Here is a 27,995-nt window from a genome sequence, read left to right on the forward strand (position 1 = left end):
ATTCAATAGAAAATGAGAGTAGACGAGAAATGGCGGGGATAGTGAAGAGAATCAAGTTGGGTTCACAAGGTGTTGGCCGGGTGGGCGCCCAAGATGGGCCGACCTGACCCGACCCGCACATGGTAACCACTTGTTGGTTACCATGCACGTTTGGGAGAGGGAAGTTGAACACAAATCAACTTCCCAATTGCTCCCAACTGTTGTATATATAAAAAAAAAAAAAACGCTGCTGGAAAAGAAAGCAAGTTAAAGATTTATTTCGAAAAAGAAAAACCAGCAGAGTGTGTGTGTGTGGGTGAACGAAAAAAGGATTAAAAACAAGATCATTGAACAATCTGGAAAAGGCAAATACACTATGATTTGAGGAAGATTTTCGTTCGTGATTTCTTTCTGACCAGTGATGTGATATAACACTTGTTTATTTCGCTGCATAATTCGAAAAGGTAAGGCCTATTGACTCATTTATGATTTTCTTTCATTGGTATCAGAGCCTGAATGTGTTGGATTCGTGCATTGGTTGGATTTGATTCATGAAAAGCATGATTTTTTATTTTATTAATTTTTGTGATGGCTGTTGTTTTAAGTGTTCTCGAATGTTTAATATGAATGCATAAATTCTGGAATTGAAGTTATTAAAACCGGCCTAGGGTTTAGATTGCATGAACCCTAAATATTTTATGAAACCCGAAAGTTCAATGGATCATATTTTTTGATCTAGGATACCTAACAGTACGAAAAGATATTTCCAAAGATATATTATTTGTTAAAAACGGACTTAAGACGAGAAAGTTATGGCCAAAATACGTTTCTGGTTAGATTATGGTTTAGAAAGGGTTAAAAACCCTAATTTGGAGAAGATGATGAATAGTGTCGGAGTTAGTTTTTTGATGATTCCGGCCTATTCCGACCTCCGTTTGAAACTCCGAATGTACCATTGTGTTCATAATGAAAAATGGAGTCGGATAGTGTTGGACCCAACGCCACTTGAGCGGTGCAAGGCCGCGCGTGTATTCCACGTGCGGGTTTGTGTGTGTTTGAACGTGATTGTAGCATTTTTGTAGCACACTGTAGCATACTGTATCGGCATTGTAGCAAGTGTAGCGATACTGTAGGGGTACTGTAGAGTACTGTAGCGCACTGTATCACACTGTAGCGCGCGTGGGGATAAATCCGGATTTGTAAAGTTTTACATATTTTGCTATTCGGGACTTCGATTTGGGCGTTGTTTGCGCCGTTTGATCCGAAATTTAATTTTCTATTTTTTTATATATGAAATAATTATTTTTAATCATTTCTTATTTTTTGAAATAAAATTTTGGATCGAATTAATATAGTCTCACGGATGAGCATTATATGTTAATAAATGTTTTGTTCTAGTGGGAGCTTGAAATATTTATTTATTTTTTATGGAATTGGCTAAAATTTAATCTCGTATTTAGTCGTTTGTTAACAATCCCTAATTTTATTTTTTATATTTTATTTTTCTCGTAGATGCCTCCCGTTAGTAAGTTGTGGACTGAGGAAGAATGCTTAATGACAATTAGAGCTTGGGTTTCACCTAATGATCTAATTGAGATTAATAATAATCTATCTTATAAAGAACTTACGGAGAAAATGGAGAATTATCAGATGGACCTTGATCGTCCTATATGCATTAACATAGAAGATTTATATGGGGTTTTTAGCCGCTTAATGTCCGCAAATATACCTACTGTGTATACAAACTGAGGTTATTATGAATGGCTCCTCATTCAATCATTACCTGATGATGACAATACGCTTGTCTTTAAGGTTCGCATGTTAAATCAGATTGAGGAACCCTCACACAGATATTATATGTTGAGGTGTGAAATTGAGTTGATAGAGGAGCGCTGTCTTGTTTCAAAGATGAGGCAAACCTCAGTGGTTAGCATTCACATGAACCTTTGAAGTGGGAGACAAGCTAGTTGCCTTGGTAGAGGGCAGAAGTTATGGTATGATAAAAACGTCACGAGCAACAAAGAATATTTTAAGAACATGTAGAAGATTCTATGTATTAGTTTGACTATGTTAGGTTATTTCATTTGTTTGTTGATTATATTTTTTTTGAATTGGTTTTATTTTGTTGGTTGAACTATATGTTGCTATGATTTCATTAATGATATTCTACATTAATTGTTGCTCGACTTTACATACTCTTTTATCATATCTCATGAATTGTTCCGTTGAGTGGGAGTTCTAATTAAATTGAATTTAATAAATTCATAATTAGAACTGATAATTTTGTGCCTTAAAATCGAATTAATGATGAATATAATAAAGGGAATTGGATGATGATTGGAAGCCTCGAAGACCTTTTGATTTCATTCCCGATATTAGTTCGTCATGTCTTTTGGTTTACGTTTGCGGTAAAATTAATTGTTTGTGTGTAATTATTAATTATGCCTTTAGTGATTGTATTTTGAATTGTCTATGTGTTGAATTATAGTTGAGATGGCCTCTGCATCTAAAAAAATTATGGCTGAGCTGAACAAGGGTGAGAAACTGAATGGTGACAATTACGATATTTGGCACCGCAAGATTCAGTACATCCTTGAAGAGCAAGAGACTCTACAAACTCTTAACAACACCCTAGCTGAGCCTAAGCAAGGGAATAATGCTCAACACAGGAGGGATATTGAAGCCTATCAAGCCTGGAAAAAGAAGAATAACAATGCTCGCATAAACGTTGTTGAGCAGCATGCAAGATGATCTCATGTGTGAGTATGAGAAGTATGAGACAGCTCAAGAGATGTGGCTTGCTCTGAATGACAAGTTTGGTGGTACCTCGACCACTAAACTCAGGAGGCTTATGATCAAATTTGACTCTTATCGGAAGCGCCCGAACTACACAATGAGGCAACATCTGAGGGAGATGTCGAATATGGTTCTGGGGCTTAAGTCTGCTGGACATGTTATGATTGCTGAACAACAAGTCCAGGTAGTGATAAGATCTCTGCCCAATACTTGGGAACACATGAAGGTGAATATGACTCATAATGAAAATATCAAAACTTTTAAAGATATTGAGCATCACCTAGAGTTAGAAGTAGAGCATCTTGCAACAGCAAAGCTTTCTAATAGAGTTTTTATGGCCGAGTCAAGCTCGTGCAAAGCTTCGGGCTTCAAACGCAAAAGGGACCATAAAAATAACCAGAAGGGTAAGGGATCTGATCCTAATCAGAAGAAGCCAAATGCTAAAAAGCGCCCAAGCGGTAAGCGTGCTGGCAAGAAAAGAGACAAATCCAATGTGAGATGCTACAACTGTAGCAAGCTGGGTCACTTTGCTCATGAGTACACTGAGCTAAAAAAGGTGAGACCCAACTACACTTTGTTAAATTATGCTTTAGTAACGAGTTATGTACTCCTAACCGAATCTCGTCCTGTGTGGACTGTAGACTCAAGAGCAACAGACCATATAGCTTGTGATCGAAATGCATATGTGGAGTATCATCGAATTAGTCAAGGGAGTAGATGGATATACGTGGGTAACAACTCTAGGGTTGAGGCAAAAGGAATAGGCACTTGCAAATTGACTTTGTGCGGTGGACGTATTCTTTTATTACACGATGCACCGGAGATTCGACGAAACTTGATATTTGTCCCTGTTCTTCTTGAATTAGGATATTACTTAACGTTTCATGGTGTTTGTTTAGAGATCTTTTCAAATTCAGTCCTTATTGGAACTGAGCATTTAATTAATGGTTTTATTATTAGATACAATACTTGATGGTTCAAGTTATGATAATAGTTATTTTTCTTATGTTACTTTTTCTAGTAATAATGAAATAGATGCCATCACTTAGCATGCTAGACTAGGTCATATAGGGCAAGAAAGAATGTATAGACTTGCGAGAAAGGCATGTTGGGCCCACTCACCAAGATTGAATTGCCCATATGTGAAAATTGTCTAGTTGGGAAAACAACTAGAAAACCATTTAGCAAAGGAATTAGAGCCAAAAAAAACCATTGCAATTAATCCACTCTTACATTTGTGGTCCAATGAATGTAAAGGCTAAACATTGAGCCTCATATTTTATTACATTCATTGATGATTATTCACGTTTCGGTCACGTCTACTTGATTTCTTATAAATCAGAAGCATTGGATTGCTTTAGATTATATTTGAACATGACAGAGAATCAACTAGACAACAATGTTAAAGCTCTAAAAACTGATTGATAACGTGAATACCTTTCGGAACAGTTCAAGGAACTCTGCAATGAGAAAGGGATAAATAGACAACTGACTATTCCTGGAACTTCGCAACAAAATGGTGTAGCGGAAAGAAGGAATATAACTTTATTGGAATTGGTTAGGTTAATGATGGCGCAAGCAAATTTTCCAATATCCTATTGGGGAGATGCTTCATTAACTGCTACCTATGTACTTAACCGAGTTCTTTCAAAATCAGTCAGTTCCACCCCATATGAGTTATGGACAAGTAGAAAACCTGACTTATCTCATCTGCGGCCATGGGGGTCTGCAGTTTATATTCACAACTCTACTCATAAGTTTGGAAAATTAGAAGCTAGTGGTAAAAAGTGTATCTTTATAAGATACTCAAAACACTCTAAAAGATATGTGTTCATTGGTGAACAAGTAGGTGGAACTGTGTCTGAACTAGAATAACGAGATGTCAATTTTCTAGAAAATGAATTTCCCACCATTGGAGAAGTTGATAAGGATTTTCAATTCTTTGAATTAGAAGATCCAAATGAGATTATCATTTCTAACGATGGTGTTGGTGTTAGTACGGATCTTTTAAGGATTGCCACTCTGAGTGGGAGTAAAACATCAGACACTTCAATTCCAGCTGGGGAATCAACACGAAAGAGTAATCGTAGGCCAATTCCTCATCGTCGCTTTGAGATTGAGGGATAAGCTTTTATGATTGCTTCACACGATGGTGATGAGCTAAATACTTATAACGAGGCTCTCACATCGTCTACTAAGGATTTATGGATGAAAGCAATGGAGGAAGAGATGAAGTCTATAAAAGTTAATAAGGTCTGGGACTTGGTTGATCTTCCGCCTAACCGTAAAGCTATCGGAAACAAATGGGTTCTCCGGATAAAACATAAGGCGAATGGGACAATTGAGAGATATAAAGTAAGATTAGTCGCTAAAGGTTATACCCAATAGAAGGGTGTAGACTATAAAGAGACTTTTTCTCCTACAGTAAGGTTTGCTTCTATACGATTAATCTTGGCTATCATTGCACATCTAGACCTTGAGTTACATTAAATGGATGTAAAAACTGCATTTCTCAATGGAGAACTAGAGGAAAAAATTTATATGGCACAACCACAAGGTTTTGTTATTAAAGGCCAAGAGCGCAAAGTATGCAAGCTAAAAAGGTCTATTTATGGCCTTAAACAATCCTCCAGACAATGGAACCTTAAATTTCATTAAGCCGTAATTTCTTATGGCTTTAGGATGATTGAGGAAGACCATTGTGTGTACGTTAAAAGGTCTAAAGACGATTTTGCGATATTATCTTTGTATGTGGACAATATACTGTTAGCTGTGAACAGTAAAGAGTTTGTCAAAACTGTTAAAGATTGGCTATACTCAAATTTTAGCATGAAAGATATGGGCGAAGCAACTTATATCTTAGGAGTCAAAATTTTTAGGGATCGTTCAAGGAAAATTCGGGCACTATCACAAGAACCTTACGTTAAGAAGATCCTTGAAAGATTCAATATGGTTGATTGTAAGCCAATGGACACCCCAATAGCTAAAGGACAATCTCTTAGTCTCGATATGTGTCCCAAGACTCCTCAAGAAAAGGAAAGAATGGCTAGAATTCCTTATGCAAATGCCATTGGAAGTCTCATGTATGCCATGATGTGTACAAGACCGGATATCAGTTATGATGTAGGACTGGTGAGTAGATACCAGTCGAATCCTGGACAGAAGCATTGGAGTGCGATCACAAGGATTTTGGCATATCTCAAAGGCACTACAGATTATTCTTTATGCTATCAAGGAGGTGGTTTGTGAATTGTTAGATATTCAGATGCCGACTGGGGTGGCGATCTGGATGAGCGCAAATCGACCTCAGAATATGCATTCTTGCTAAACAGAGGAGCAATTACATAGAGTAGCAAGAAACAAACATGCACAGCTTTATCAACGATGGAAGCTGAATATATTGCATGTTCTGCGGCAGTGCAAGAAACTGTGTGGCTTAAGAGATTTGTGGAGGACTTACAGATTAATATTAGCGCTACTAGTCCAGTAACTGTCTATTGTGATAGTCAGGTTGCTATATTATTCTCTAAAGACGCCAAATACCACAGCAAGTCGAAACACATTGAGACTAAATACAATTTTATAAGAGACATTTTGGCAAAGAAGGAAGTAGCCATACAATACATATCTACGCATAGCATGATAGCTGATCCACTTACAAAAGCTGTAACGAGAGATGTATTCGACTCTCATGCTAGATCGTTGGGGCTACGTAGATTTTAATATTTCATTGTAGAGATATTTTATTTAGTAAACATTTTTATTACATGAATTATTTTGAAATGCATTGATGTTTTAAGTTCTCTTATTTCAAATTAGTTTGAGAAAGGCATAATTACACACATATGAGAGTATGTCATCAAGTCAATGACCGGCTTTCTTACACGAGCGGTCACCTCAGTTGCTCTGGGAACAAGCTGAGATGAGACAAGTAGAAGAATGAGATAATGTGTTTTCTCTAAGAGCCAAAGAATAAAGAAATATTCTATAAATTTTGTCGCCTTGACTGGAGTCAACATGAGGTCGTATACGATATTTTCTTGTTGATCGACTATGATGTACCCCACTATCATAGAGACCTGATTAAAGCCAGATGTGAAATCTTGTTTTGACGCTAAACGAAAGCGTTCACTTTAAGAACTCAGGTCAGGCGCTGTAGAAGAGCGACTGGACTAAGATCAGTACAGTGAATTAGATTAATAAGACATATGCCCTGCAATGAAAGATTCACTGTAACGCGTGTATCATACCACGCGTGCTTGGTGACCAAAAATTAGAAAATGAGAGGATCTTCCTTCCTCCTCATTGTGTAAGTTCCATATGACTTTTTATAAGTCAATTGTGGTATCCTTGTAACTATCAACTATGTTTCTGAGATTTCAGATTGGTGTCTGCTACTTTAGCATGTTATCTACGACCTTGACATGATTCGGTCTATGAAACATGACTAAAAAAGTGACTATTCTGGATTGATAGACATAAGTGTGATGGGGATATTTAATTTTTTCTTTTATGTAATTCACTCGTCGACCAATTGTTTAATATCTTTGTGATATTACAATTGTGAATACATAAAGAGATTGCGCAATTTTGGCATACTAAGAGGATTTAGTACATATGCTTGAGTATTAAAGTAAATTAAATATGGGATACAATGAACATATGTTAAGTTCTCTTACATATGATTGCAATTGAGACATCTCTTGCCTGGGTTAGCAATTGAGATATGTCTTTGGCTCCCCGAATGGGTTTTTGGATATGTTCATGGTCACACGGTATATTTGCCTGTATGATTGGAGATATGTGGTTGTTCATTGTTTCTTTATTCACTGCTATGCTGTTTCGATGTCGTCCCATCATGTTCGAGTGGGAGATGTTGGACGGGTGGGCGCCCAAGATCGGTTGACCCGACTGGACCCGCACATGGTTGTTGGTTACCATGCACGTTTGGGAGAGGGAAGTTGAACACAAATCAACTTCCCAACCGCTCCCAACCATTGTATATATTAAAAAAAATGCTGCTGGAAAAGAAAGCAAGTTAACGATTCATTTTGAAAAAGAAAAACTAGCAGTGTGTGTGTGTGTGTGGGTGAACGAAAAAAGGATTAAAAACAAGATCATTGAACAATCTGGAAAAGGCAAATACACTGTGATTTGAAGAAGATTTTCGTTCGTGATTTCTTTTCAACCAGTGACGTGATACAACACTTGTTTATTCCACTACATAATTCGAGAAAGGTAAGGCCTATTGACTCATTTATGAATTTCTTTCACAAGGTCTAGAAGTTTCAGGACAAGGCTTAAGATGCATGGGCATGTTCGCCTTTTACGGGCCCCCGAAGCCTGAATCCTGTATGATAGCCTTGATCCACCATGCCATTGACAGTGGCATCACTGTACTTGACACTTCCAATGTTTACGGACCTCACACAAATGAAATCCTTCTGGCAAGGTAATGTAATTTAACTTCTATTCCTTCCTTTAATTTCAAAAGGGCATTTTGGAATTGGCAAATAATAATATATTAGCTTTGATTAATTTGGTTTTGGGATTAGGCTTTGAAAGAAGGGTACAGATGAAGAGTTAAATTGACTACTAAATTTGGTATCAGATATGAGGATGGCAAGTACTCATATTGTGGGGATCCTGCTTATTTGAGAGCTGCATGTGAGGCCAGCTTGAAGTGTCTAGATGTTGACTGTATTGATCTTTATTACCAACATCGCATTGACACTAAAATTCCCATAGAAGTCACGGTTTGTCACTTTTAATTTATATTTCTCTCAGTCATGCATGTTAAACTATATTAGTCTGTTAGCCTCTGGGTAACTCGGCTGCCAATGAATATGAAACACAAAATATTTAAAAATATAGGCATGGGTCACTTTGGTGGATGAGGTTTCTGTTATCATGTACTAATTCTTTTACTTGTGTTGTTTTTGTAAGATTGGGGAACTCAAAAGACTAGTTGAAGAGGGTAAAATAAAGCATATAGATTTATCGGAGGCTTCTGCTTCAACAATTAGACGAGCTCACACCATCCATCCAATAACAGTTGTGCGCTTGGAATGGTCCTTGCGGTCGCGAGATGTGGAGGAAGAGATTGTTCCTACTTGCAGGTAAGGCATTATTTGGACCAAATGAATTATTTTGACCTAGTTGAAAGGAAAAGAAACTATGAGTAGATGATTTAACATTTTCATGCTAACACAATTTTGGTGGTTGCTCTGCTCAGGGAACTTGGCATTGGAATTGTTGCTTACAGTCTTCTAGGACGTGGGTTTCTTTCATCCGGACCAAAGTTGATACACCTCTCTGCAACCAAAGGATGCATCAGTTAAGTTTACAGTCTTCGAGCGAGTGCTGGCTCCAAAAAAAAAATTGAAGAGAAAGAGCAAGATTGAAATGAGAAGTTGAGAATAGAAGAAGACTCGAGAAAGATAAGAAACAATTCATTTAAGATATCCTTACAAAATTGGTTGCGCTCTACATATACTGCTCTGTCTATAGAAGTTTCAATACAGCTCAGCAAACGATTTGTAATAGCAAATATAGAGCTCTAAATAATTGGAGTAACAATAAATCAATTCCACAACACTTTTAGTATTGGCATTTTATTCTATGATAATAATAGGTGTTGATAGGCGTTTTCTTCATTTTAATTCAAGTTATTCATAAATTATTGGCTGCTGCTTTTATAGTATTTGTCCTGGAACTTTGAAAAAGGATAAGATTTTGCATGTATTATGTCATTTTGTTTTTTTCTAATATTTTATTACATTTTTACTTTTGTATCAGGAGATGTTTTTGGTTTATAAAATGGAAAAGTCTTGGATAACATGTCATAGATTGTCTGCAGAATATATTGTTGGTGTGGATATGTTCATGGATTTTGCAATTGAAAATTTTGATAATGGTGATTTTATAAGGTGTCCTTGCATCAAATATAAAAACCTAGTATTCTATCCTTCTAGGACAATTAGAGACCATTTATTTTTTAAGGGTTTTGATGAGAGTTATACTATTTGGACTTGGCATGGGGAAACCAAACCCAACATGACAAAAATTGATATAAGTGATCAAGTTGACCCACAAAACATTTACCTTAATCAAGGTGAGGCTGTAAACATGATTAATGATTCTTACAAGCATTTTGATGATGATCCTAAGGCCTTTAAATCCTTATTAGAAGATGCCGAGAAATTTTTGTACCCGAGTTCGCAAAAATATACTAGGTTAGGTGCATTAGTTAAGCTATGCAACTTGAAGGGAAAATATGGTTGGTCCAATACCATCTTTTCAGATTTATTGAGTCTCCTTGTTGACATGTTACCAGAGGACAATACATTGCCTAGGTGTACATATGAGGCAAAAAAAACTATGTCTGCCTTGATCTTGCAGTATGAAAAAAAATAGATGCTTGCCCAAATGATTGCGTACTGTATATAAATGAATATGAGAACCTTTTTGAATGTCCTACTTGTAGAGTTTTATGGTGGCAGAAAAAAGATGGTTCTAAGGAAAAATATATGAAAGGGGTTCCCACAAAAGGTTTATGGTATTTCCCACTAATCCCTAGATTTAAGCGGCTGTTCCAATCACCACAAACTGCCAATGACTTAACTTGGCATGCAAAAGAAGAGAAGTTGATGGGAAGCTTCATCATCCAGCTGACTCATCAGCTTGGAAGTTAATGAATGATAAATGGCCTTCCTTTGCATTTGAATCTAGAAATCTCCATCTTGCCCTTTTTGCTAACGAAATTTATCTACATAGCTTCCTAAGCAGTACATACAATTACTGGCCAGTTGTCCTTATAACTTATAATCTTCCTCCGTGGTTGTGTATGAAAAGGAAATTCATGATGTTGTCATTATTGCTTTCCGACAACCAGGGAATGACATTGATATGTTTCTAGCACCATTAATTGAGGAATTACAGTCTTTATAGGCTATTTGTGTTGAGGCATATGATGCATATAGAAAAGAATTCATCAACTTGCAAGCTATCTTACTATGGACGATCAATGACTTTCCAGCTTATGAAAATTTGTCTGGGTGTATGACAAAAAAGTATTATACTTTTCCAACTTGTGGGGAAGCCATAATTCCCTACAGATTGTCACATAGTAAGAAAAATGCTTATATGGGCCATAAGTGTTTTCTTCCTAAGAACCATGAATTTCGATTTCAAAAAAAGGCCTTCAACAATGAGGTGGAAGAACGAGACCCACATAAACTATTGACAGGCCATGATGTAGGGGAACAAGTTAAATGTATCAATAACAAATGGGGGAAAAGAACAAGCAAGAAGAGGAAAAGTGTTGATGATAGTAATACGAGCAACTGTTGGAAGAAGAAGTCAATATTTTTTGATTTAGTACTGGATATACTTGCTTGTTCGACATCAATTAGATGTTATGCATAATGAAAAAAATGTGTGTGAAAGCATCTACGGCACATCGTTGAATATTCTGGGAAAAACAAAAGATAGCCTTAAATCAAGAATGGATCTTGGACCATTGAAAATTAGAGATAAATTGGCACCTGATTTCTCAAACAAGAACCATATTAAACTTCCTCCAGCTTCTTATATCTTAATTAGAGAGGAGAAGAAAATGTTTTGTGAATGTTTGAGAAGCATTAAGGTTCTTGATGGCTATTCTTCTAATATGAAAAACCCGTTATCTTTAAAGGAATGCAAGCTGTAGGGTCTCAAATCACATAATTGTCATGTGTTTATGCAACAACTTCTTGTTGTTGCATTTTGGACAATATTACCTGACCATGTACGTGTTGCAATCATTAGATTATGTTTTTTCTTTAATTCCATATGTGCTATGGTGATTGATGTTAGTGAACTGGATGAAATGAAAAAAGACATAGTGGTGACATTATGTTTGTTGGAAAAATGCTTTTCACCTTTTTTTTTTTTGACATAATGGTTCACTTAACTGTCCATCTTGTCCATGAGGTCAGACTTTGTGGTCCTATTTATCTAAGATGGATGTATCCGTTCAAGAGGAACATAAAAACACTCAACAGATATGTTTGTAACCGTTATGGACCTGAAGGGTGTATTATAGAATGTTATATTGCAGAAGAAGTTCTTGAATTTTGTGCTGAGTACTTATCCAACATGCAAACCATTGGGAATCCACCTGGGCCCATGGGAAACTCATCAATTCAAATGCCTATAGGTGGTGGGAAATCTGCTCTTGTTAAATATAAGTTGTTATCTCAAGCTTATTTGTACATGTTGCAAAATACTAATTCAGTTAAGCCCTTCATTAGGTATTTGTAACTAAAATTCATGATTTTACTGGACATTCATTTGTTTTTAGCTCCAAAATGTCATTGTTTTACTTCTTTTTAGTGACCATATGGAGCACTTACAAGGTCAGTTTCTCCGCAAAACAAAAGACCAAAAATGGTTGAAAGAGCAACATAATCGCTCTTTTACGGATTGGTTATCTCAAAAGGTCTATATTTTGGCTAATCCTTGCACTTATCAGAATTTTTTTCGTCAAATTATTCATTTATTAAACTCATAACGTTTATTATAACATGTTAGGTCTCCAATATAATGGACGATAATGAAAATGTATCAAATACATTACGATGGTTAGCTCGAGGACTTCGCCCACATGTGCAAAAGTATAGTGGTTATTGTTAACATAAATATTTTTTTAGTATTGATTTTGATAATAACAAACTTGATTATGATTGTTTTAAAAGCTCAAATTATTTTTTATATATTTTCAAATTATAAAGGTTTTATATTCAATGAAAAGTGATTTTATGATATTAGTTGTTTTCATGTTAATGAATTGAAAAAGTTTTGAGATCTTTGAAATTAGTAAATATTGCTTAAAATTCTGAAAATGGACTTATTTGACAATTTTTATAAAGTTTTAGGTCTAAACTATAATTTTACAAAAATAGTTCACTGTAGTAAACGGCTAACCGACATCTTGATAGCGGCTAGCCGACATCGAACAGAATTGAAGATTGGCCTCTAGACACTAACGGCGATCCGACATTGAGCAGAAAGTCAACAACGTCTATATTTTACCTCCAACTATAAATAAGCTTAATCAAATTCAAACAATAACGATTCCAACAATTATCATTGAGCAAATTATTGAGCATACAACTTTCATTGAGCTTTAAATTCTTGTATTCATCTCATTTGCTCACACTTTAGATTTTCATTTGTAATCAAACACATTGTGTGAGAGAGATTTATTTTGTAATATTCTTGAAAATCAAATTGAGAGATTGTAAGTATTGGGATACACTTGGGTTAAGAGATTGAGAATAATCTCTTATTGTAAAGGTTTATTGACACCTTGGAAGTCAATTGTAAGAGTGGTTAAAGCCTTGGAGGCTTGCTTAGTGGAATCCTCAAGCTCGGTGAGCTTGGAGGCGTGGACGTAGGCATGGTTAGCCGAACCACGTAAAAATCACGTGTTTGATTTCTCTTCCCTTACTCTTTTATTATCTTGCTTGATCAAATTTATTGTTTTTGTTCTTATTAAGGCAATAGATTTAAATTGTTGTGTGGTTTGTTTTGCATAAGTTTTGATAACCCAATTCACCCTCTTGGGTTGCTTAGATAGTATTTCATTTGGTATCAAAGCAAGGTTCTCTTGTTAGGACTTAACCGTCTAGAGTAAAAGATTCATAGCAACCCAAAATGACTATACTTTTAGGGAAGGACAATTCACAACTAGGCCACTATTTTTTTTATGATAATGACTACCTATATTTGAAAATATAATGAGAATTTACTTGCAAGCCTTAGATTACGAAATTTGGAAAGTTGTTTATGATGGTCCATTCATGCCTATAACTAAAAATGAAGTATGAGATGATATTCCAAAACCTTCAAGTCAATAGAGTGAATTAGAAAAGAAAAAGATGTCTTTAAACTCCAAAGCAATGAATGCCTTATTTTGTGCTCTTGATAAGAAAAAATTCCATAGAGTATCTAGTTGTGAGAGTGCACAAAAAATATGAAATAAACTTGAGGTTGTTTATGAATGGACAAATCAAGTTAAAAAGTCTAAAATTAGTATATACACTCGTCAATACGAATTGTTCCAAATGGAACAAAATGAAAGTGTGTATTCTATGTATACACGATTTATGGACATAGTAAATACCCTAAGAGCCCTAGGAAAGACTTTTTTGAACAGCGAGAAAGTTAAGAAAATCATTAAGTCACTTCCAAAAGAATGGAGACCTAAGAGGACTGCAATTGAGGAAGCCAAAGATTTAAATACCTTACCTATTGATGATTTAATTGGCCCTCTTATCTCTTATGAAGAAGACTTGGCAGCGGAAAAAGGCAATGAGGAGAAGAAGAAAAGCATTGCTTTCAAAGCCTCAAAATATAAGAGTGATGGGTAAAGTGAGTCGGATGATGAGGAGATGGCTATACTGACTAGGAGATTTAGAAAATTCTACAAAAAAATTAGTGAGCAGAGAAAGTTCAGAAATTTCAAGAACCAAAAGAAGAAGAAAGAGCCAATTACTTGCTATAAATGCAAAAAGCCTGGACATATCCGGTCTGAATGTCCTCTTCTCAACAACCTAAAAAAGAAAACAATAGTAGCCACATGGGATGATAGCGATAATGAAACTGGTGATGATAATGAACATAAAAAAATGACAAATCTAACTCTCATGGCGATTGGGGAAGAATCATTGGATGAACTTGATGAGGTAAGTGATTTTCGTACACATGATGAATTACATGATGCTTTTAAAGAATTGCATGATGAGTGGATGAAAATTGGTAAAAAGAATATATGCCTTAAAAAGAAAATGTTAGAACTTACAAATGAAAATGATGCCCTAGAAAAATGCACTAATGAGAAGATAAAAAGAATGAGAATGAGAGAATAAAATGTTGCATGAAAAGATTGCATCTTTAAAGGTAAACAAAATACTTCATATGAGTATGAAAAATCACATGTAGATGAATTGATGAAAGAGAATGAAGTGCTTAAGAAGAAGAATAATGAACTAAATGAAATTGTACTAAAATTTACAAATGGGGAAAAGATGTTGGATAACATGCTCAATTCACAAAAATGTGTGTTTGACAAAGGAGGTATTGGTTATAAGGCAAATTATTATAAGAATTACTTTGTGAAGAGTACCCCTATTAATAATCAAGTTGTATGTCATTATTGTAATCAAGATGAGCACATGAAAAATAGATGTCCAATGAAAAGAAATGCATATTATGGTATGAAATGTATTTGGGTTCCAAAAGGAACCATTGCTAACATATAAGGACCCAAGAAGTTTTGGGTACCTAAAATTTAGAATTTTTTTCTGCATGGATCAAAGAAGAAGAAAAATAAGTGGTACTTGGACAGTAGATGTTCAAGACACATGATAGGGAATTACTTTTGGTTTTCAAGTTTTACCAAGATTGAAAACGGTGGAAACGTATCATTTGGAGATAACTCAAAAGGAAAAATCATTGGTATCATAAATGTTGGTAATGTATCCTTTAGTTTTATTGAAAATGTATGTTTGGTTGAAAACTTGAAACACAATTTTGATAACATTAGTCAATTGTGTGATAAAGGTTATAAAGTTATTTTTTATAAGAATAGATGTGTTATTGAGCATGCATGTGATGACAAAATATTGTTTATAGGAAATAGATGTGTTAATGTTTATACCATTGATAAAGATTGTGCATCTACACATGATAAATGTTTTTCCGCATTGCATGATGATGGTTGGTTATAGCATAGAATACTAGGACATCCAAGTATGGATTTGATTTCAAAGATTTTTAAAAATTTAGTTAAAGGTCTTCCAAAATTTGATTTTCAAAAAGATAGAATTTGTTAAGTTTGCCAATTTGGAAAACAAATCAAAACCTTTTTTAAAAGCAAAAATCATGTTTCTACTTCTAAGCCTCTTCAACTACTTCACATAAACTTATTTGGACCTTCAAGGTATGCTAGCTTAAGTAGGAAGTATTATACCTTTGTAATAATTGATGATTTTTCTAGATACACATGAGTATTATTTTTAGCTAATAAAGATGATGCTTTTGATACTTTTAAAGTATTTTGTAAGAAAGTTCAAAATGAAAAGGATATGGTATTTCATGTATTCGGAGTGACCATGAAGGAGAGTTTGAAAACCATGCATTTAAAATCTTTTGCAATAATTTAGGTATTGTTCATCAATTTTCATCACCTAGAACTCCACAACAAATGGAATTGTTGAGAGAAAGAATTGGTCGATTTAAGAAATGGCTATGACTATGTTGAATGAAAATTCTTTGCCTAAGTATTTTTGGGCCGAGGCCGTCAACACTGCTTGTTATGTTTTAAATCGTGTGTTGATTAGACCTCATCTTAATAAAACTCCATATGAGCTTTGGAAAGATAGAAAACCTAACATTGGTTATTTCAAAGTTTTTGAATGCAAATGTTTTATTTTGAACACAATAGATAATCCTGGCAAATTTGATCCAAAATCCTATGTTAGCATTTTTCTTGGGTATTCAAACTTAAGCAAAGCTTATAAAGTTTACAACAAAAGAACTCTAATTGTGGAAGAATCTATGCATGTTACGTTTGATGAATCTAACACATCCTCTTCGAAGAAAGCTGTTATTGATAATGATGCAGATGAAGAACTACAAAAAGAGTCATCAAAGGATAACCACAAAGATGCACCACATGGAAATCAAGATGAGCAACATGAAGAAACAAATACGGAGCAAAATGAAGGTACTTCTCAGTCACTCCCTGAGGAGTGAATGTATGTTTCTTCTCATTCTAAGGACTTGATTTTAGGAGATCTCTCAAGTGGCATAATAACTAGATCATCATTTAGAAATACTTGTGAGCATGCTGCATTCATATCTCAAATTGAACCAAAATCCTTTGCGGATGCGGAAAATGATGAATCTTGGATTGTGGCAATGCAAGAGGAATTAATCAATTTGAGAGAAACAATGTGTGGGAATTAATTCCTATACCGGAACATCAATCCATTATAGACACTAAATGGGTATTTAGAAGTAAAATGGATGAATCCAGTGTGGTTGTAAGGAATAAAGCTAGACTAGTGGCTCAAGGTTACAACTAAGAAGAGGGAATTGATTTTGATGAAACATTTGTACCTATAGCTAGACTAAAATCCATTAGGATGCTATTAGCATTTGCATATCATAAAGATTTCATTTTATTTCAAATGGATGTCAAAAGTGTGTTCTTAAATGGCTATAGTATGGAGGAAATTTATGTGAAACAACCCCCTGGTTTTGAAAATGAAAAATTTCCAAACCATGTTTATAAGTTGTCAAAAGCATTGTATGGATTAAAGTAAGGGCCTAGAGCATGGAATGATAGGCTTAAGAATTTCTTGTTGGATAATGGTTTTTCGATGGGTAAAGCGGATACTACTCTCTTTGTTAAGTATAAGAACCAAGATATTCTTATTGTTCAAATTTATGTTGATGATATTATTTATGGTTCTATTAATGAATTGTTATGTAAAGAATTTTCATCTTGTATGAGTAAAGAATTTAAAATGAGTATGATGGGAGATTTGAAGTACTTCATTGGGCTACAAATAAAATTTTTATAAATCAAGCCAAGTATGTGAAAGACCTACTCAAGAAATTTGGCATTGATGACTTAAAGACCAAAAACAACTAATGAGCACAACAACTAAGCTTGACAAAGATGAAAAAGGTAAAGAAGTTGATATCAAAATGTATCGAGATATGATCGGATCTTTACTTTACTTAACCTCAAGTAGACCTGTTATCATGTTTAGTGTATATTTGTGTGCAAGATTTTAATCATGTCCCAAGAAATCTCATTTGCTTGTTGTAAAAAGAATTTTTCGTTATTTGAGTGGAACCATAGATCTTGGTCTTTGGTATCCTAGAGAAACTCATATAGAGTTAACATGTTATTCGAATACGGATTTTGCCAGTTACAAAGTTGATAGGAAAAGTACTAGTGGAACTTGTCATTTACTATTGTCGCAGGGAGCTGTTGTGTACAAGCTCTTTGGATGAAACAAATACTTAGAGATTATGGCATTAATCTTGAACAAAATCCTATTAAGTGTGATAACACTAGTGCTATAAATCTTTCAAAGAATCCCATTCAGCACTCTAGAACCAAGCATATAGAAATTAGACATCATTTCTTGAGAGATCATGTTTAAAAAGGAGATATTGTGTTATATTTTATTTCTACGGAAAAACAACTTGCTGATATTTTTACAAAACCTTTTTGCGAAGATCAATTTTCAAAAATTCAGCATGAACTTAGGATGATGAAATTTTCGCATTAACATTTTTATTCATGTTATTGAGTCTATTGAGTTGATTGATTGATTGATGATTTGATGATTTAATGATTTAATATTTATGAAATGCTTAAGCATGATATACAAGTGGTATGTTTGTATTATTAATCTTTGAATGTATGTATGAATTAATTGTTTAAATACATGTACTTTCATGAATCATGCATTAAACTGGCCCTTAAAATGTTTTTGGGTCACTGAAATGATCTTGGAGTGTATTATTTATGGCCAAATACTAAAATAGATGTGCGAAATCATAAGCTGTAGAAAATGGATTGTCGTTATTGCAATAAACAGCTAACCGTTTTTAGGAAGAAAGCTTGGCAAACATTCTGGACACTATCAGTTAGCCGATATCACAATAAGGGCTCGCCGTTTTCAAGAAATAGAAATTTTTTTTGACAAGCTCTCTGGACGCTGTCAGTTCGCTGATATCTCTAGCTCACTGTTTGTAAGAAATTTTATTTGACAGGCTCTCTGGGCGTTGTCGGTTCGCCGATATCTCTATAATGGCTCGCTGTTTGTAAGAAATTTTTTTTGACAAGCTCTTTGGGCACTGTTCGCCGATATCTCTAAAATGGCTTGCCGATATTGCACGATAAGTGCACAGTCACTCATCTCCTTCTTCATTTCATTTTGCCCTTAACTCTCTCTCTCTCTCATCTCCGCAACTGCACTTGTCTCCCTCTCAAATCCACCATTTTTCTTGCTATTTCTCATAAAATCGAACCTTTAAAATCAATTATTACCCTCACATGAATCTTGTAAACCGATTAAAACTAGTTTGTAACTCCAAAATTGAAAAATCCCAATTTCCAAACCCTAGAACCAACCGACTTGTTCTTGCTAATTTTGACTAGATTTTCTTTAATTTTTCATCAAATTTCAACTTGCAATCACTCTCTATACTCTTCAACTTGCTTTATACTGATTTTATTTCTTCTAAAACCATCAATGGCTACCTGACAGAGACAAGCCTGAACCAAGCAAGCAGCTCCACGTAATCTTAGTTCCTCCAGGCCTCTTTCTCAGGATTTTGATAGCCTACATTTTCCAAATGGTCACTTGGCTCAACGATTTCACAAGAACTTCATGGGAAAAGCAGTAACTTCTTTATTCTATATTGATATTGACGACTTCTTTGATATTACTATATATGGTAGAACTTTGCCTCAAATGCTAAGAAAATGGGGTGAAGCCTTAGACGTTGAAGAATGAGTCTATGAAAACCTAGTTAGGGCATTTTACTCTAATATAGAGATTTCAGTTTACTTGACTCTCTCATCCAAGGAAGGAAAGTGTACCTTGCATTCACTATTATGCGTCACATGCTCTCTATCCCTACTGTGTCTAACAGGTCTCTTCCATATAGTAGCATTATCAGTAAGATTTTTTGACACTTTCACATTCCCTTGACCGAACCTGTCTATGTTGGGACAAAAAAAATGGGTAGGGAAATAATTTCGGGGATTGGTTTTCATTGGAGGCAAGGCAAATTGATCAAGGTTAAATCCTTTAAGAATGAGGACACTTTGATAGCTCCGGATGGTGACCGAATGCTCAATAACATTTATTCCGAGGATGAGTTACCTGACTTTCGACTTGGAGCTAGACCTCGTGTCCCTCGACGAGCAACAACAACCCCATCTCAGGATGAGTAGCCAGTCAAGCTAGCTGTGCCTCCTGCGGCATCCTCTGTTTTTGAGGACCACCTTCAGTAGCTCTTCGACAAAGTGGATGCACTCCCCCAGCAGCAGCAGCTCCAATCCATATTTGAGACCTTTTAGCAGCAGATTTTAGATCAACAGATGGAACTACTTGCTGGACAGCGCCGTATCCTTGGTCACGTCGTTTATGATCCAGGTAGTTCCTCTTCGCAGCCTCCCTTTTAGTTTCTGCACCTATGCATTTTGCACAAACATTACTCATCTCATGTAGTTCTTATGATAATATCTAATCTTTTTATTGTGCTTGTGATGATTTTATGATGATTTTGTTGGATATTTGAACTTTGTTTGTGATTGTGTTGATTTTGATGATATGTTTGAGTTTTGCATATGGTGATGTTGAATTTGTTGGTATGGAGGTTGGTTGATAATTTGAACTTTATATGGGAGTGTTTTAACTACTTTTGTCTTTTAGGATATGTTCATTTTTAAGGGGAGATTCTGCCGAAATTTTTGCACGACATGGGTAATATCTGAAATTCTCTCTTTAATCTTTTCGAGTTCATTTCTTTTTTATAATGAAGGGGGAGATATGGATTATATATAATTTGATGAATAATTTTTTTTATTCAATATATTTTTTTGTGGTTAAAAATTAATGGCCATATACTTAGGGGGAGCAAAAATTGCACAAATATTTTTTTGAAAAGTTTGTCATCATAAAAAAGGGGAGAGTTATTGCATCAATGATTTTCAATTTCTAACACGGAAATGTGATGAGAACTGAGTGACCCAAAATTGTGGCGTGACTGTTGTTGCAGAAACAATGCAAATAGCCACTTTAAAGACAAAAATCCTAAAATTGGTGATATGGCCTATTATGGAGTAATTGATAAGATTTGGCAACTTGACTACCATATGTTTAAGATTACTTTATTCAAGTGTGATTGGGTAAAAAAATAGGGGTGGTGTAAAAGTTGATGAACTTGGCTTCATGTTGGTGGACCTCCATCGAATAGGCCATAAGTTCGATCCTTTTATTTTGGCTTCACAAGCCAAACAAGTATTTTATGCTACTGACCTAGTTGATAAGAAATGATCAGTTGTTTGTTGATGCCTTTTAGAGGTATTCCCAATTTTGGAAATTATGTGGATGTGCACATTACGAAGGAACAAGTTCCTTTCACCAAAGAATTACCAAGTATAACTAGAATTGATGTATGCAATGACGACAATCAAGTAGACTATGTAAGGGAGGATGGTGAGGCCATTGAGATTGAACAGTGACAAGATCAACATTTTAGAGTATTAGTAGAACATAATTACATGGGGTTAGAGCTAAAATGTATTATATATTGAATTGTAATTATTATTTTACTTGTAATTAATCTGTATTTTACATTACTTTTTTTTATAGCAAGCTAATACTTTAATTTTTTTTCTGTGCTCTTTTACTAACCAAGCTTATTTTGGAAATTTGTCTTGGTTGTTTTCAGGTATTAAACAATGGATTTCAATGATGAACCTTTCAGCGATGAAGAGAAATAGTGTTACTCCAATGAAGATGATCAAGTGCCAAAAGGAGATGATGGCTTTGATGATTTTGATGATTTACTTTGTTCTCCTACTCATTTAGAGGGTGATGGAGATGCAGAACCTGGAAATGAAGAGGATCAATTTTCAAAAGATTTATCATCACAAAAAGGCTTGACTCTTAATCCTGATAATAAGAATTTGAGGACTGAAAATGGGAAAATTGTTGTGAGATACAATAGATATGGTGTTCCTGTTGGTCCAGAGGCCACTACACTGTCCACTTTTCTTAGAGTGTTGGCTCGTGTTTCTGTTCCAATCATCTTCAAGGATTGAAGATTAGTGCCAGATAAATATAAAGACGCATTGTGGTCATTTGTTCAGGTATAAAATCTATTTTTTGTTTCCCATTCGATACGATAACCTGGTTTATCTACGGTTCTTCATACAATAAATGTTGGAAAAATGTCATTATACAGAGACGATTTATCATTCATGAACGAAGTAAAAAGCATGTACTGCAATCTATTAGAAAGTTGTTCAAGAATTTTAAGTACACTTTGACTAATGGGTACATTTTTCCAAATAAGAATGACCGTAAAAAGTTGCGGAAACCTCTTTTGTGATACTACTACATAAGACAAGACTATTGGGACTCGTTCGTCAAAGATCATATTGATGATAAGTTTGCAGTGCGTAAATTGAATCTTATTCAATATTTTCTCATGGGAAATTTTAATTAAATGCTATATAATACTAACGGTTGAGTATAACATTACATTAATATTGGTTTGTGATTTATGGTAGAAAATAAGGAAGGAGAAACAAAAAATGCGTGCTAGTAATAAGTATAACCATTGTTTGAGTCGAAAAGGATATGCTGGACTGTTGGAAGAAATTGTAAGTATATTTATATTCTGGTTGCTTGCATTTGAAAGTTATAGTAGGTTCTTAAATATATGTTTGGTTGCATTCTTTTGCTTGTATTATTTGCCTACATTTTCATCAGGAATAGTTTGAGAGGGCTTTTAATTTACAACATAACTTTAATTTTTCAGAGTGCTGAAACTGGTCTTAGTGAGGATCAAATAGACAGGAGTGAGCTTGGATCAGAAGTAGGAGAAAAAAAATGAATGATATCATCCTGATGTTCAAGTTATCGTTGATAGCCTTGTAAGTACTGGTTTGTATATATGTTATAGCAACAATTATGTTTTTTATATCAATATTTGATAAAAAGTGTCATTGAATAATACCTAGATGAGGGCTGGATGGAATGCAAAAAAATTATCTTCAAGTTTAGATAGAAGAAATGATTTGCTTGCAAAACCTTTGGGGAAGGCCCCAAAAAATGGCCATAAGCAAGGGACCGGCAAGTTTCTAACCCCATCTCTTTATTTTGACACTCCACGTAATTATGATCCGATGGAAAAGGATAGATCGAAGTTCGAAAACTAGTTGGCAAAGCACAATGCATATATTGAGGAGTTGTGGAAGGAAATTAGAAGGAAACCTAGGCACTCTGGCATCGGCAGCTCTAATACACCAATGAAGAGTGATTACAGGCATGATGGAGATCTCAAGATGAATGATAAAGCCACTGCAGTTGATGAACAGGAGGTACTGCACAAACTATTTTGTTCTACATCATGATAAACGATAATTAGGCCTAAATTTCTTGTTTTGTAATCATAAAAATGGCGTTATAGGTTTCAAAACATAACTTAAAATCAACAGCAACATTTCCAAGAAAGAATAGTGGGGATCCAAAGAGGAAAAAAGACAACCCCAACAACAAAAACATAAAACTGCAATTAAGATACTAGAAGACTTTGGCAAATTCCCCGAGACTCCAAAGAAAAGAAATGGTAGCCCAAAAAAAAAAAAGACCCAAAACAGCAAACAACGAGCTGGGAGATTTAGGCAATCTCCTTGAAACTCCAAACATGAGACATGGCAACCCCAAAAAGAAAAGTGCACAAACAATAATGGAAAAAAAAAGAAGCAATGGACAAACCTGATAAAGCACTGGTTCGGAAGACCAAATTTAAAGATTGTGGTGATGCTGGCCATGTAGTTCGAAAAAGAAAGACAAGGCAAGCACCTGCTCAGCACCAACAGAACACCACAGTGAATCCAAGATTTAAATTCTTTTTAGGCTTATGTAAAATGAAGTTGCTTGCCAGTGGAAATTGCCTTCCTTATCCACTTGATAATGAGGTATTTGAAAGTGAATGTTTGGTTTATATCGGGAGAGGCGATTGTTATGCATTGGCTACCATGGAATGGTTAGGCCTTAATCACATGCATATCTATATGGCGTAAGTAATATCTTTTTCCTTTTTTAATTATCAAAATCTATTAAAAGATTATATAAATATTTAATTCTTGCTTTACGTGTGAATATCAGTTATTTATATGACATGATTCCAGCTGATAAAATGGGCAAGTCATTTGGCTATATGAATCCTAGTCATGTTAGCCCCAGCAGAGTTGAAAATAAACACGCATAACAAGGACACAAGCAATTGCTAATCGTTTGGCCAAAGCTCGCCCCTCTCAATTCATATTCATTCCTTACAATCCTGGGTATATTCATTTTTATTAATAAGCAGGTTGTTAATTTTCTTTTCTTCTTACTGAAAAGTTGTTGCTTAATTATAGAGCTCATTGAATTCTTGTTGTGATCGATATGGCTGCAAAGACTGGATATTTCATGGATGTGCAGGGAAATAGTCCAGCGGCAGATATTAAAGAGTTGGTAATAAAGTAGGTATATCATCGTTAAATCATTACAGAATGTTACATCCATTATAAACATTTCAGTAGTTCTAACAATAAATTTCTCCTAGTGGGATCAACATATTCGCAGCAACGAGCGGTAAAAAAAAAGTGCACCCTGAATTCAAAATGGTACAGGTAATACAATTTACTTTTTCCTATCATTTTAATTAACTACTTGTTATAACTTTTTATGTATTTAGATTAAGTTTTATTATTGTAGGTTCCAAAACTACCTGGTTCTTATGAGTGTAGATATTATGTCATGCTGTATATGAGGGATATTATTGTCGATCCTAATTTATTGCTCAACAATGTAAGTGATATGTTTTATGTCCATCATTGGTTAATATTTTTTGTCCATCATATTTGCTATTAAATCATTTGGCCATTTGCAGTTTAACAACAAACCAGTTTACACTCAGGCAGAAATGGATGAGGTACGGTATGAATGGATGAACTTTGTCCGAGTGCTCATATAAGGTGAGGAGTTGTTTATTAAATACTTTGGTTAGTGTAGGCCTGTTTTGAGTTCTCATGTTCATTTACTTGGCTGCATTAGCTTGATTTGAGAGCCAGTTTTGATATGTCAATATAATGTATAGTTGTTTGGGTTGAGCTTGTAATATACTGGATTACATTGGTTTGGTTTTAAATCTTCTCAGATGGAAACCTGCCTTTGGGATTTTTCAATGTAATGTCAGTATCAAACTACGTTTAGTTTAATTAAACACAACATCTATTTTAACTACCAGAAGTGTGAATCTAGTGGCATTTGGTTTAGTTTATTTCATGTTTTCTAGCATCTCACTTGCATTTGATGGCAGTATGAGACTGTGTCGCATTTGATGGCAGTTTGGTTTGTTCTTCGTGTTAATTCAAGATTGTTCTTGACATACTGATGTTAATTCAATCAGGGTTTATTGAGATGGCAGTTTGGTGCTTCATTAAGCTGATTGTTGTTGGTTTATTGGGATGGTTTCGTTAAGCAGTGTTGTTGGTTTTTCTTGTGTTGCTGGTGGCTTATAAAATCTTATTCAAGATTTGTTCATTTAAGAAACTGTAGTCATTATTTTAGGAAACAAGCTAATAACTGATGAAGTATTTATTTAACTATAATTATTGTAGTTATTTTATTTCATAACAGGATTATAATTTACAAAACTTGTGGATATGGATTTGAGAATTATTGTATATATATCTATGTAAAAGATATATTTTAACTTCTGCCAAAAAAAAATGGGGCCAATTTCATTAATTCCCGCCAAAATATAATATATAAAAATTGCCGCTAATTTCATTGTTTCGCACCAAAAAAAATTTATAAATTTGGCACCAATTCCAAAAATTCTCACAAAAAAATAAAATATATTGCATTTATCGCCAAAATTTAGGAATTAATATTTAATTAAATGTATAAATAATTTAATTATTTTAATTAAATTCGTTATGTTTACGTGACAGACAATAGTCATGAATGGGAAATGTTATTAACAGACATTAGTCATGCGCGGAAATTTTTCATCAAATCAACAATGACAGAATCGTGATGGATAATACATCATGCTTACCATGACATATAAACACTGTCATGATTTTTTCTTGATACCGGAATCAATGACAGTCGCTCAACCGTCATGCGATGCAGAAGATGACGAGTAATACTCATCACAAAGGGCTTTTTTTCTAGTAGTGATGTTTGGTGTTTACAAATCATGTATTTTTACTTTCATCATATTTGCATTACTTGTCTTCTTTATTACACGTTCATTCTCATTTCCAGCAATACAATAATAATTTTTGTTTAGTTTTACTCTATAGTTATGAAATTCTTCGTAGATTTCAATTTTGTCCCTCATATTATGTTCATTAACCTCTTCAAATATGAGCAAATTCTTTCTTTGCATTGAAAATCTAAGGAACTATCTATGCAATGACTTCATTAATTGACAGGAAAATTTAACATGTCAGATTTAATTTATATACATTATAATACCCCTTAAGTCGTATAGAGGTGAAAAAAAATGGGGGGAAAAATTGTTCCATTACCTCAAAACTATTACTGGATGCTCAAGAAGTTTAGCTTTACTGACTCTTCCAAACGTTCTACATCCTTGTGGCTACTTCCATTTTTGTTATATTGTTTTGCTGTGAACGTCAATGTGAAATCAATTGATAAGTCCTAGGAGAGTTTACTTCTTGTGAGATCTTTGTCTAATGTGCCAAAATGTTTTACTATAAACATCCTCTACCTAGGAGAAGTCCCCTGACTAGTCCTTTTTCTTCATTTTCTGGTCTATTGAATTTTACTTAAACCTCCTCTAAAATCATGGTTTATCCAAAATGATGTTTTTTTTTAAATGATTCAATTGCAGTTCAGTTTTGGTACTGAGCTGTTTTCTAAATCTTGCAGCATCTACCTAGGTTCCAACATGAAAATTTAGAGCATAACAAAAAGCTATTTAAACGTGTTAATGAAATACCAGTAAAGAAAAGATGCACCCCATCTCACCTTGCATTAGCATGGGTTCATTACCAAGGAAATGACGTGTCTCCGATTCCTGGAACCACCAAGATTGAAAACCTCAATCAAAATATTAAAGCTCTGTCACTGAAACTTACTCCAGAAGAAATTGCTGAGCTTGAATCCATTGCTTCAGCTGATGCTGTAAGGAGTCATCGGTATGGGGGTGTCACCCCTACCTACGAGGATTCTGATACTCCACCTTTGTCTTCGTGGAAACTTTCATAAAGGGTTTTGGTATTCTGCCTTCTTAGTACCGATTTTGCAATTGCATGTAGTTCCTAGGTTTTGTTGTGGGTAAAATCATTGTGTTGTGAGTAAAAATAAAGTCATCATGTCTTCTGATACGAGACCCTATCAGCACCTTTCTACACTTTCTACAAGCATTTAGTGAATATTGTATTGAGTTTCTATGCAATGTTGTAAGTAAAACTAAATCATTGTATCTAATGGCTCCATCTCATTTGGGGTCCAAAAGCCTAAACTTTAACAGGTTTGGACAATTAAGTAATTAAAAGAGACTTAAAGGGGAGAAATGAAATTTGCCATGAAATTTGCCTATAAAGCAAGTGAAAGCCGTTGCCTTGGATAATTTAGAGCGTGAACAAGTGGTGAGAGAGAGAGAGGGAGAGAGAAAAGACAGTAGATGCTTTCATTTGATAATAGTGATTTTAATCTTTAATTAGATGATTGGAAGGCAAAATTAACTCCGATTTCTCTCAAATTTTGAGTGTAAGATCTTGGCATCGCCCTCTAGAATCCTACTGGTCTTGATTTTGATTTTATTCTCTCTTTGGCTATTATTTGAAATACCTACTTGTTGGAGAGACAATTATTAAGTTATTACTGTAAGTTAAGATTATTGAGATTCTTGATGTTGACAGCCTCTAGTATTATCTAGAGAAGAATTTGTGCTATAATCCATTAATATAGTGGAAGATTATATCAGACTATGGTCTAGTGGTTTTCCCGCTTTAGATTTTTCATGTAAAAATCTGTATCTCTTGTGGTTGAATTTTGCTTTGGATTTATTGATTTATTTTTCTGCCTATTTATTTATGGTGCACGTCCTATTTTAATCACACAAAGAGGGAAAGAGTTTTGTTTCTACTTAATTTGTAGCTGCTTATGGCAATCCATTTCCCAACTGAGTGGTATCAGAGCGTCAAGTTTTGTATTTTTAATTGTTTGTGTGGTTGAATGGAGAAGTCCTTGGCATGCATGATTAAACTAAAATCATGGAATTATGGTATTTGAAAGTCTAGAATAGAGGATTTGTTATACATGAAAGACTTATATGAACCCATTAAAAGCGAAGAAGTTAGACCCGCCGATTTAGATGATAAG

General features: G+C 34.6%; 1 long non-coding RNA gene and 1 pseudogene across 1 annotated transcript; both read left to right on the forward strand.

Annotated features, from left to right (window-relative positions):
• Window positions 1-29: 29 nt before the first annotated feature.
• On the forward strand, window positions 30-26,876 carry LOC102610629 (auxin-induced protein PCNT115-like; annotated as a pseudogene).
• On the forward strand, window positions 19,875-22,957 carry LOC127899437 (uncharacterized). The gene is made up of 4 exons (XR_008051282.1): window positions 19,875-20,336; window positions 21,307-21,727; window positions 22,151-22,243; window positions 22,402-22,957. It is a non-coding gene; the product is annotated as an uncharacterized LOC127899437 (long non-coding RNA).
• Window positions 26,877-27,995: the final 1,119 nt, after the last annotated feature.

This window comes from Citrus sinensis, chromosome 8 (genome assembly GCF_022201045.2).
Source record: "Citrus sinensis cultivar Valencia sweet orange chromosome 8, DVS_A1.0, whole genome shotgun sequence".
Classification (NCBI taxonomy): Eukaryota; Viridiplantae; Streptophyta; class Magnoliopsida; order Sapindales; family Rutaceae; genus Citrus; species Citrus sinensis.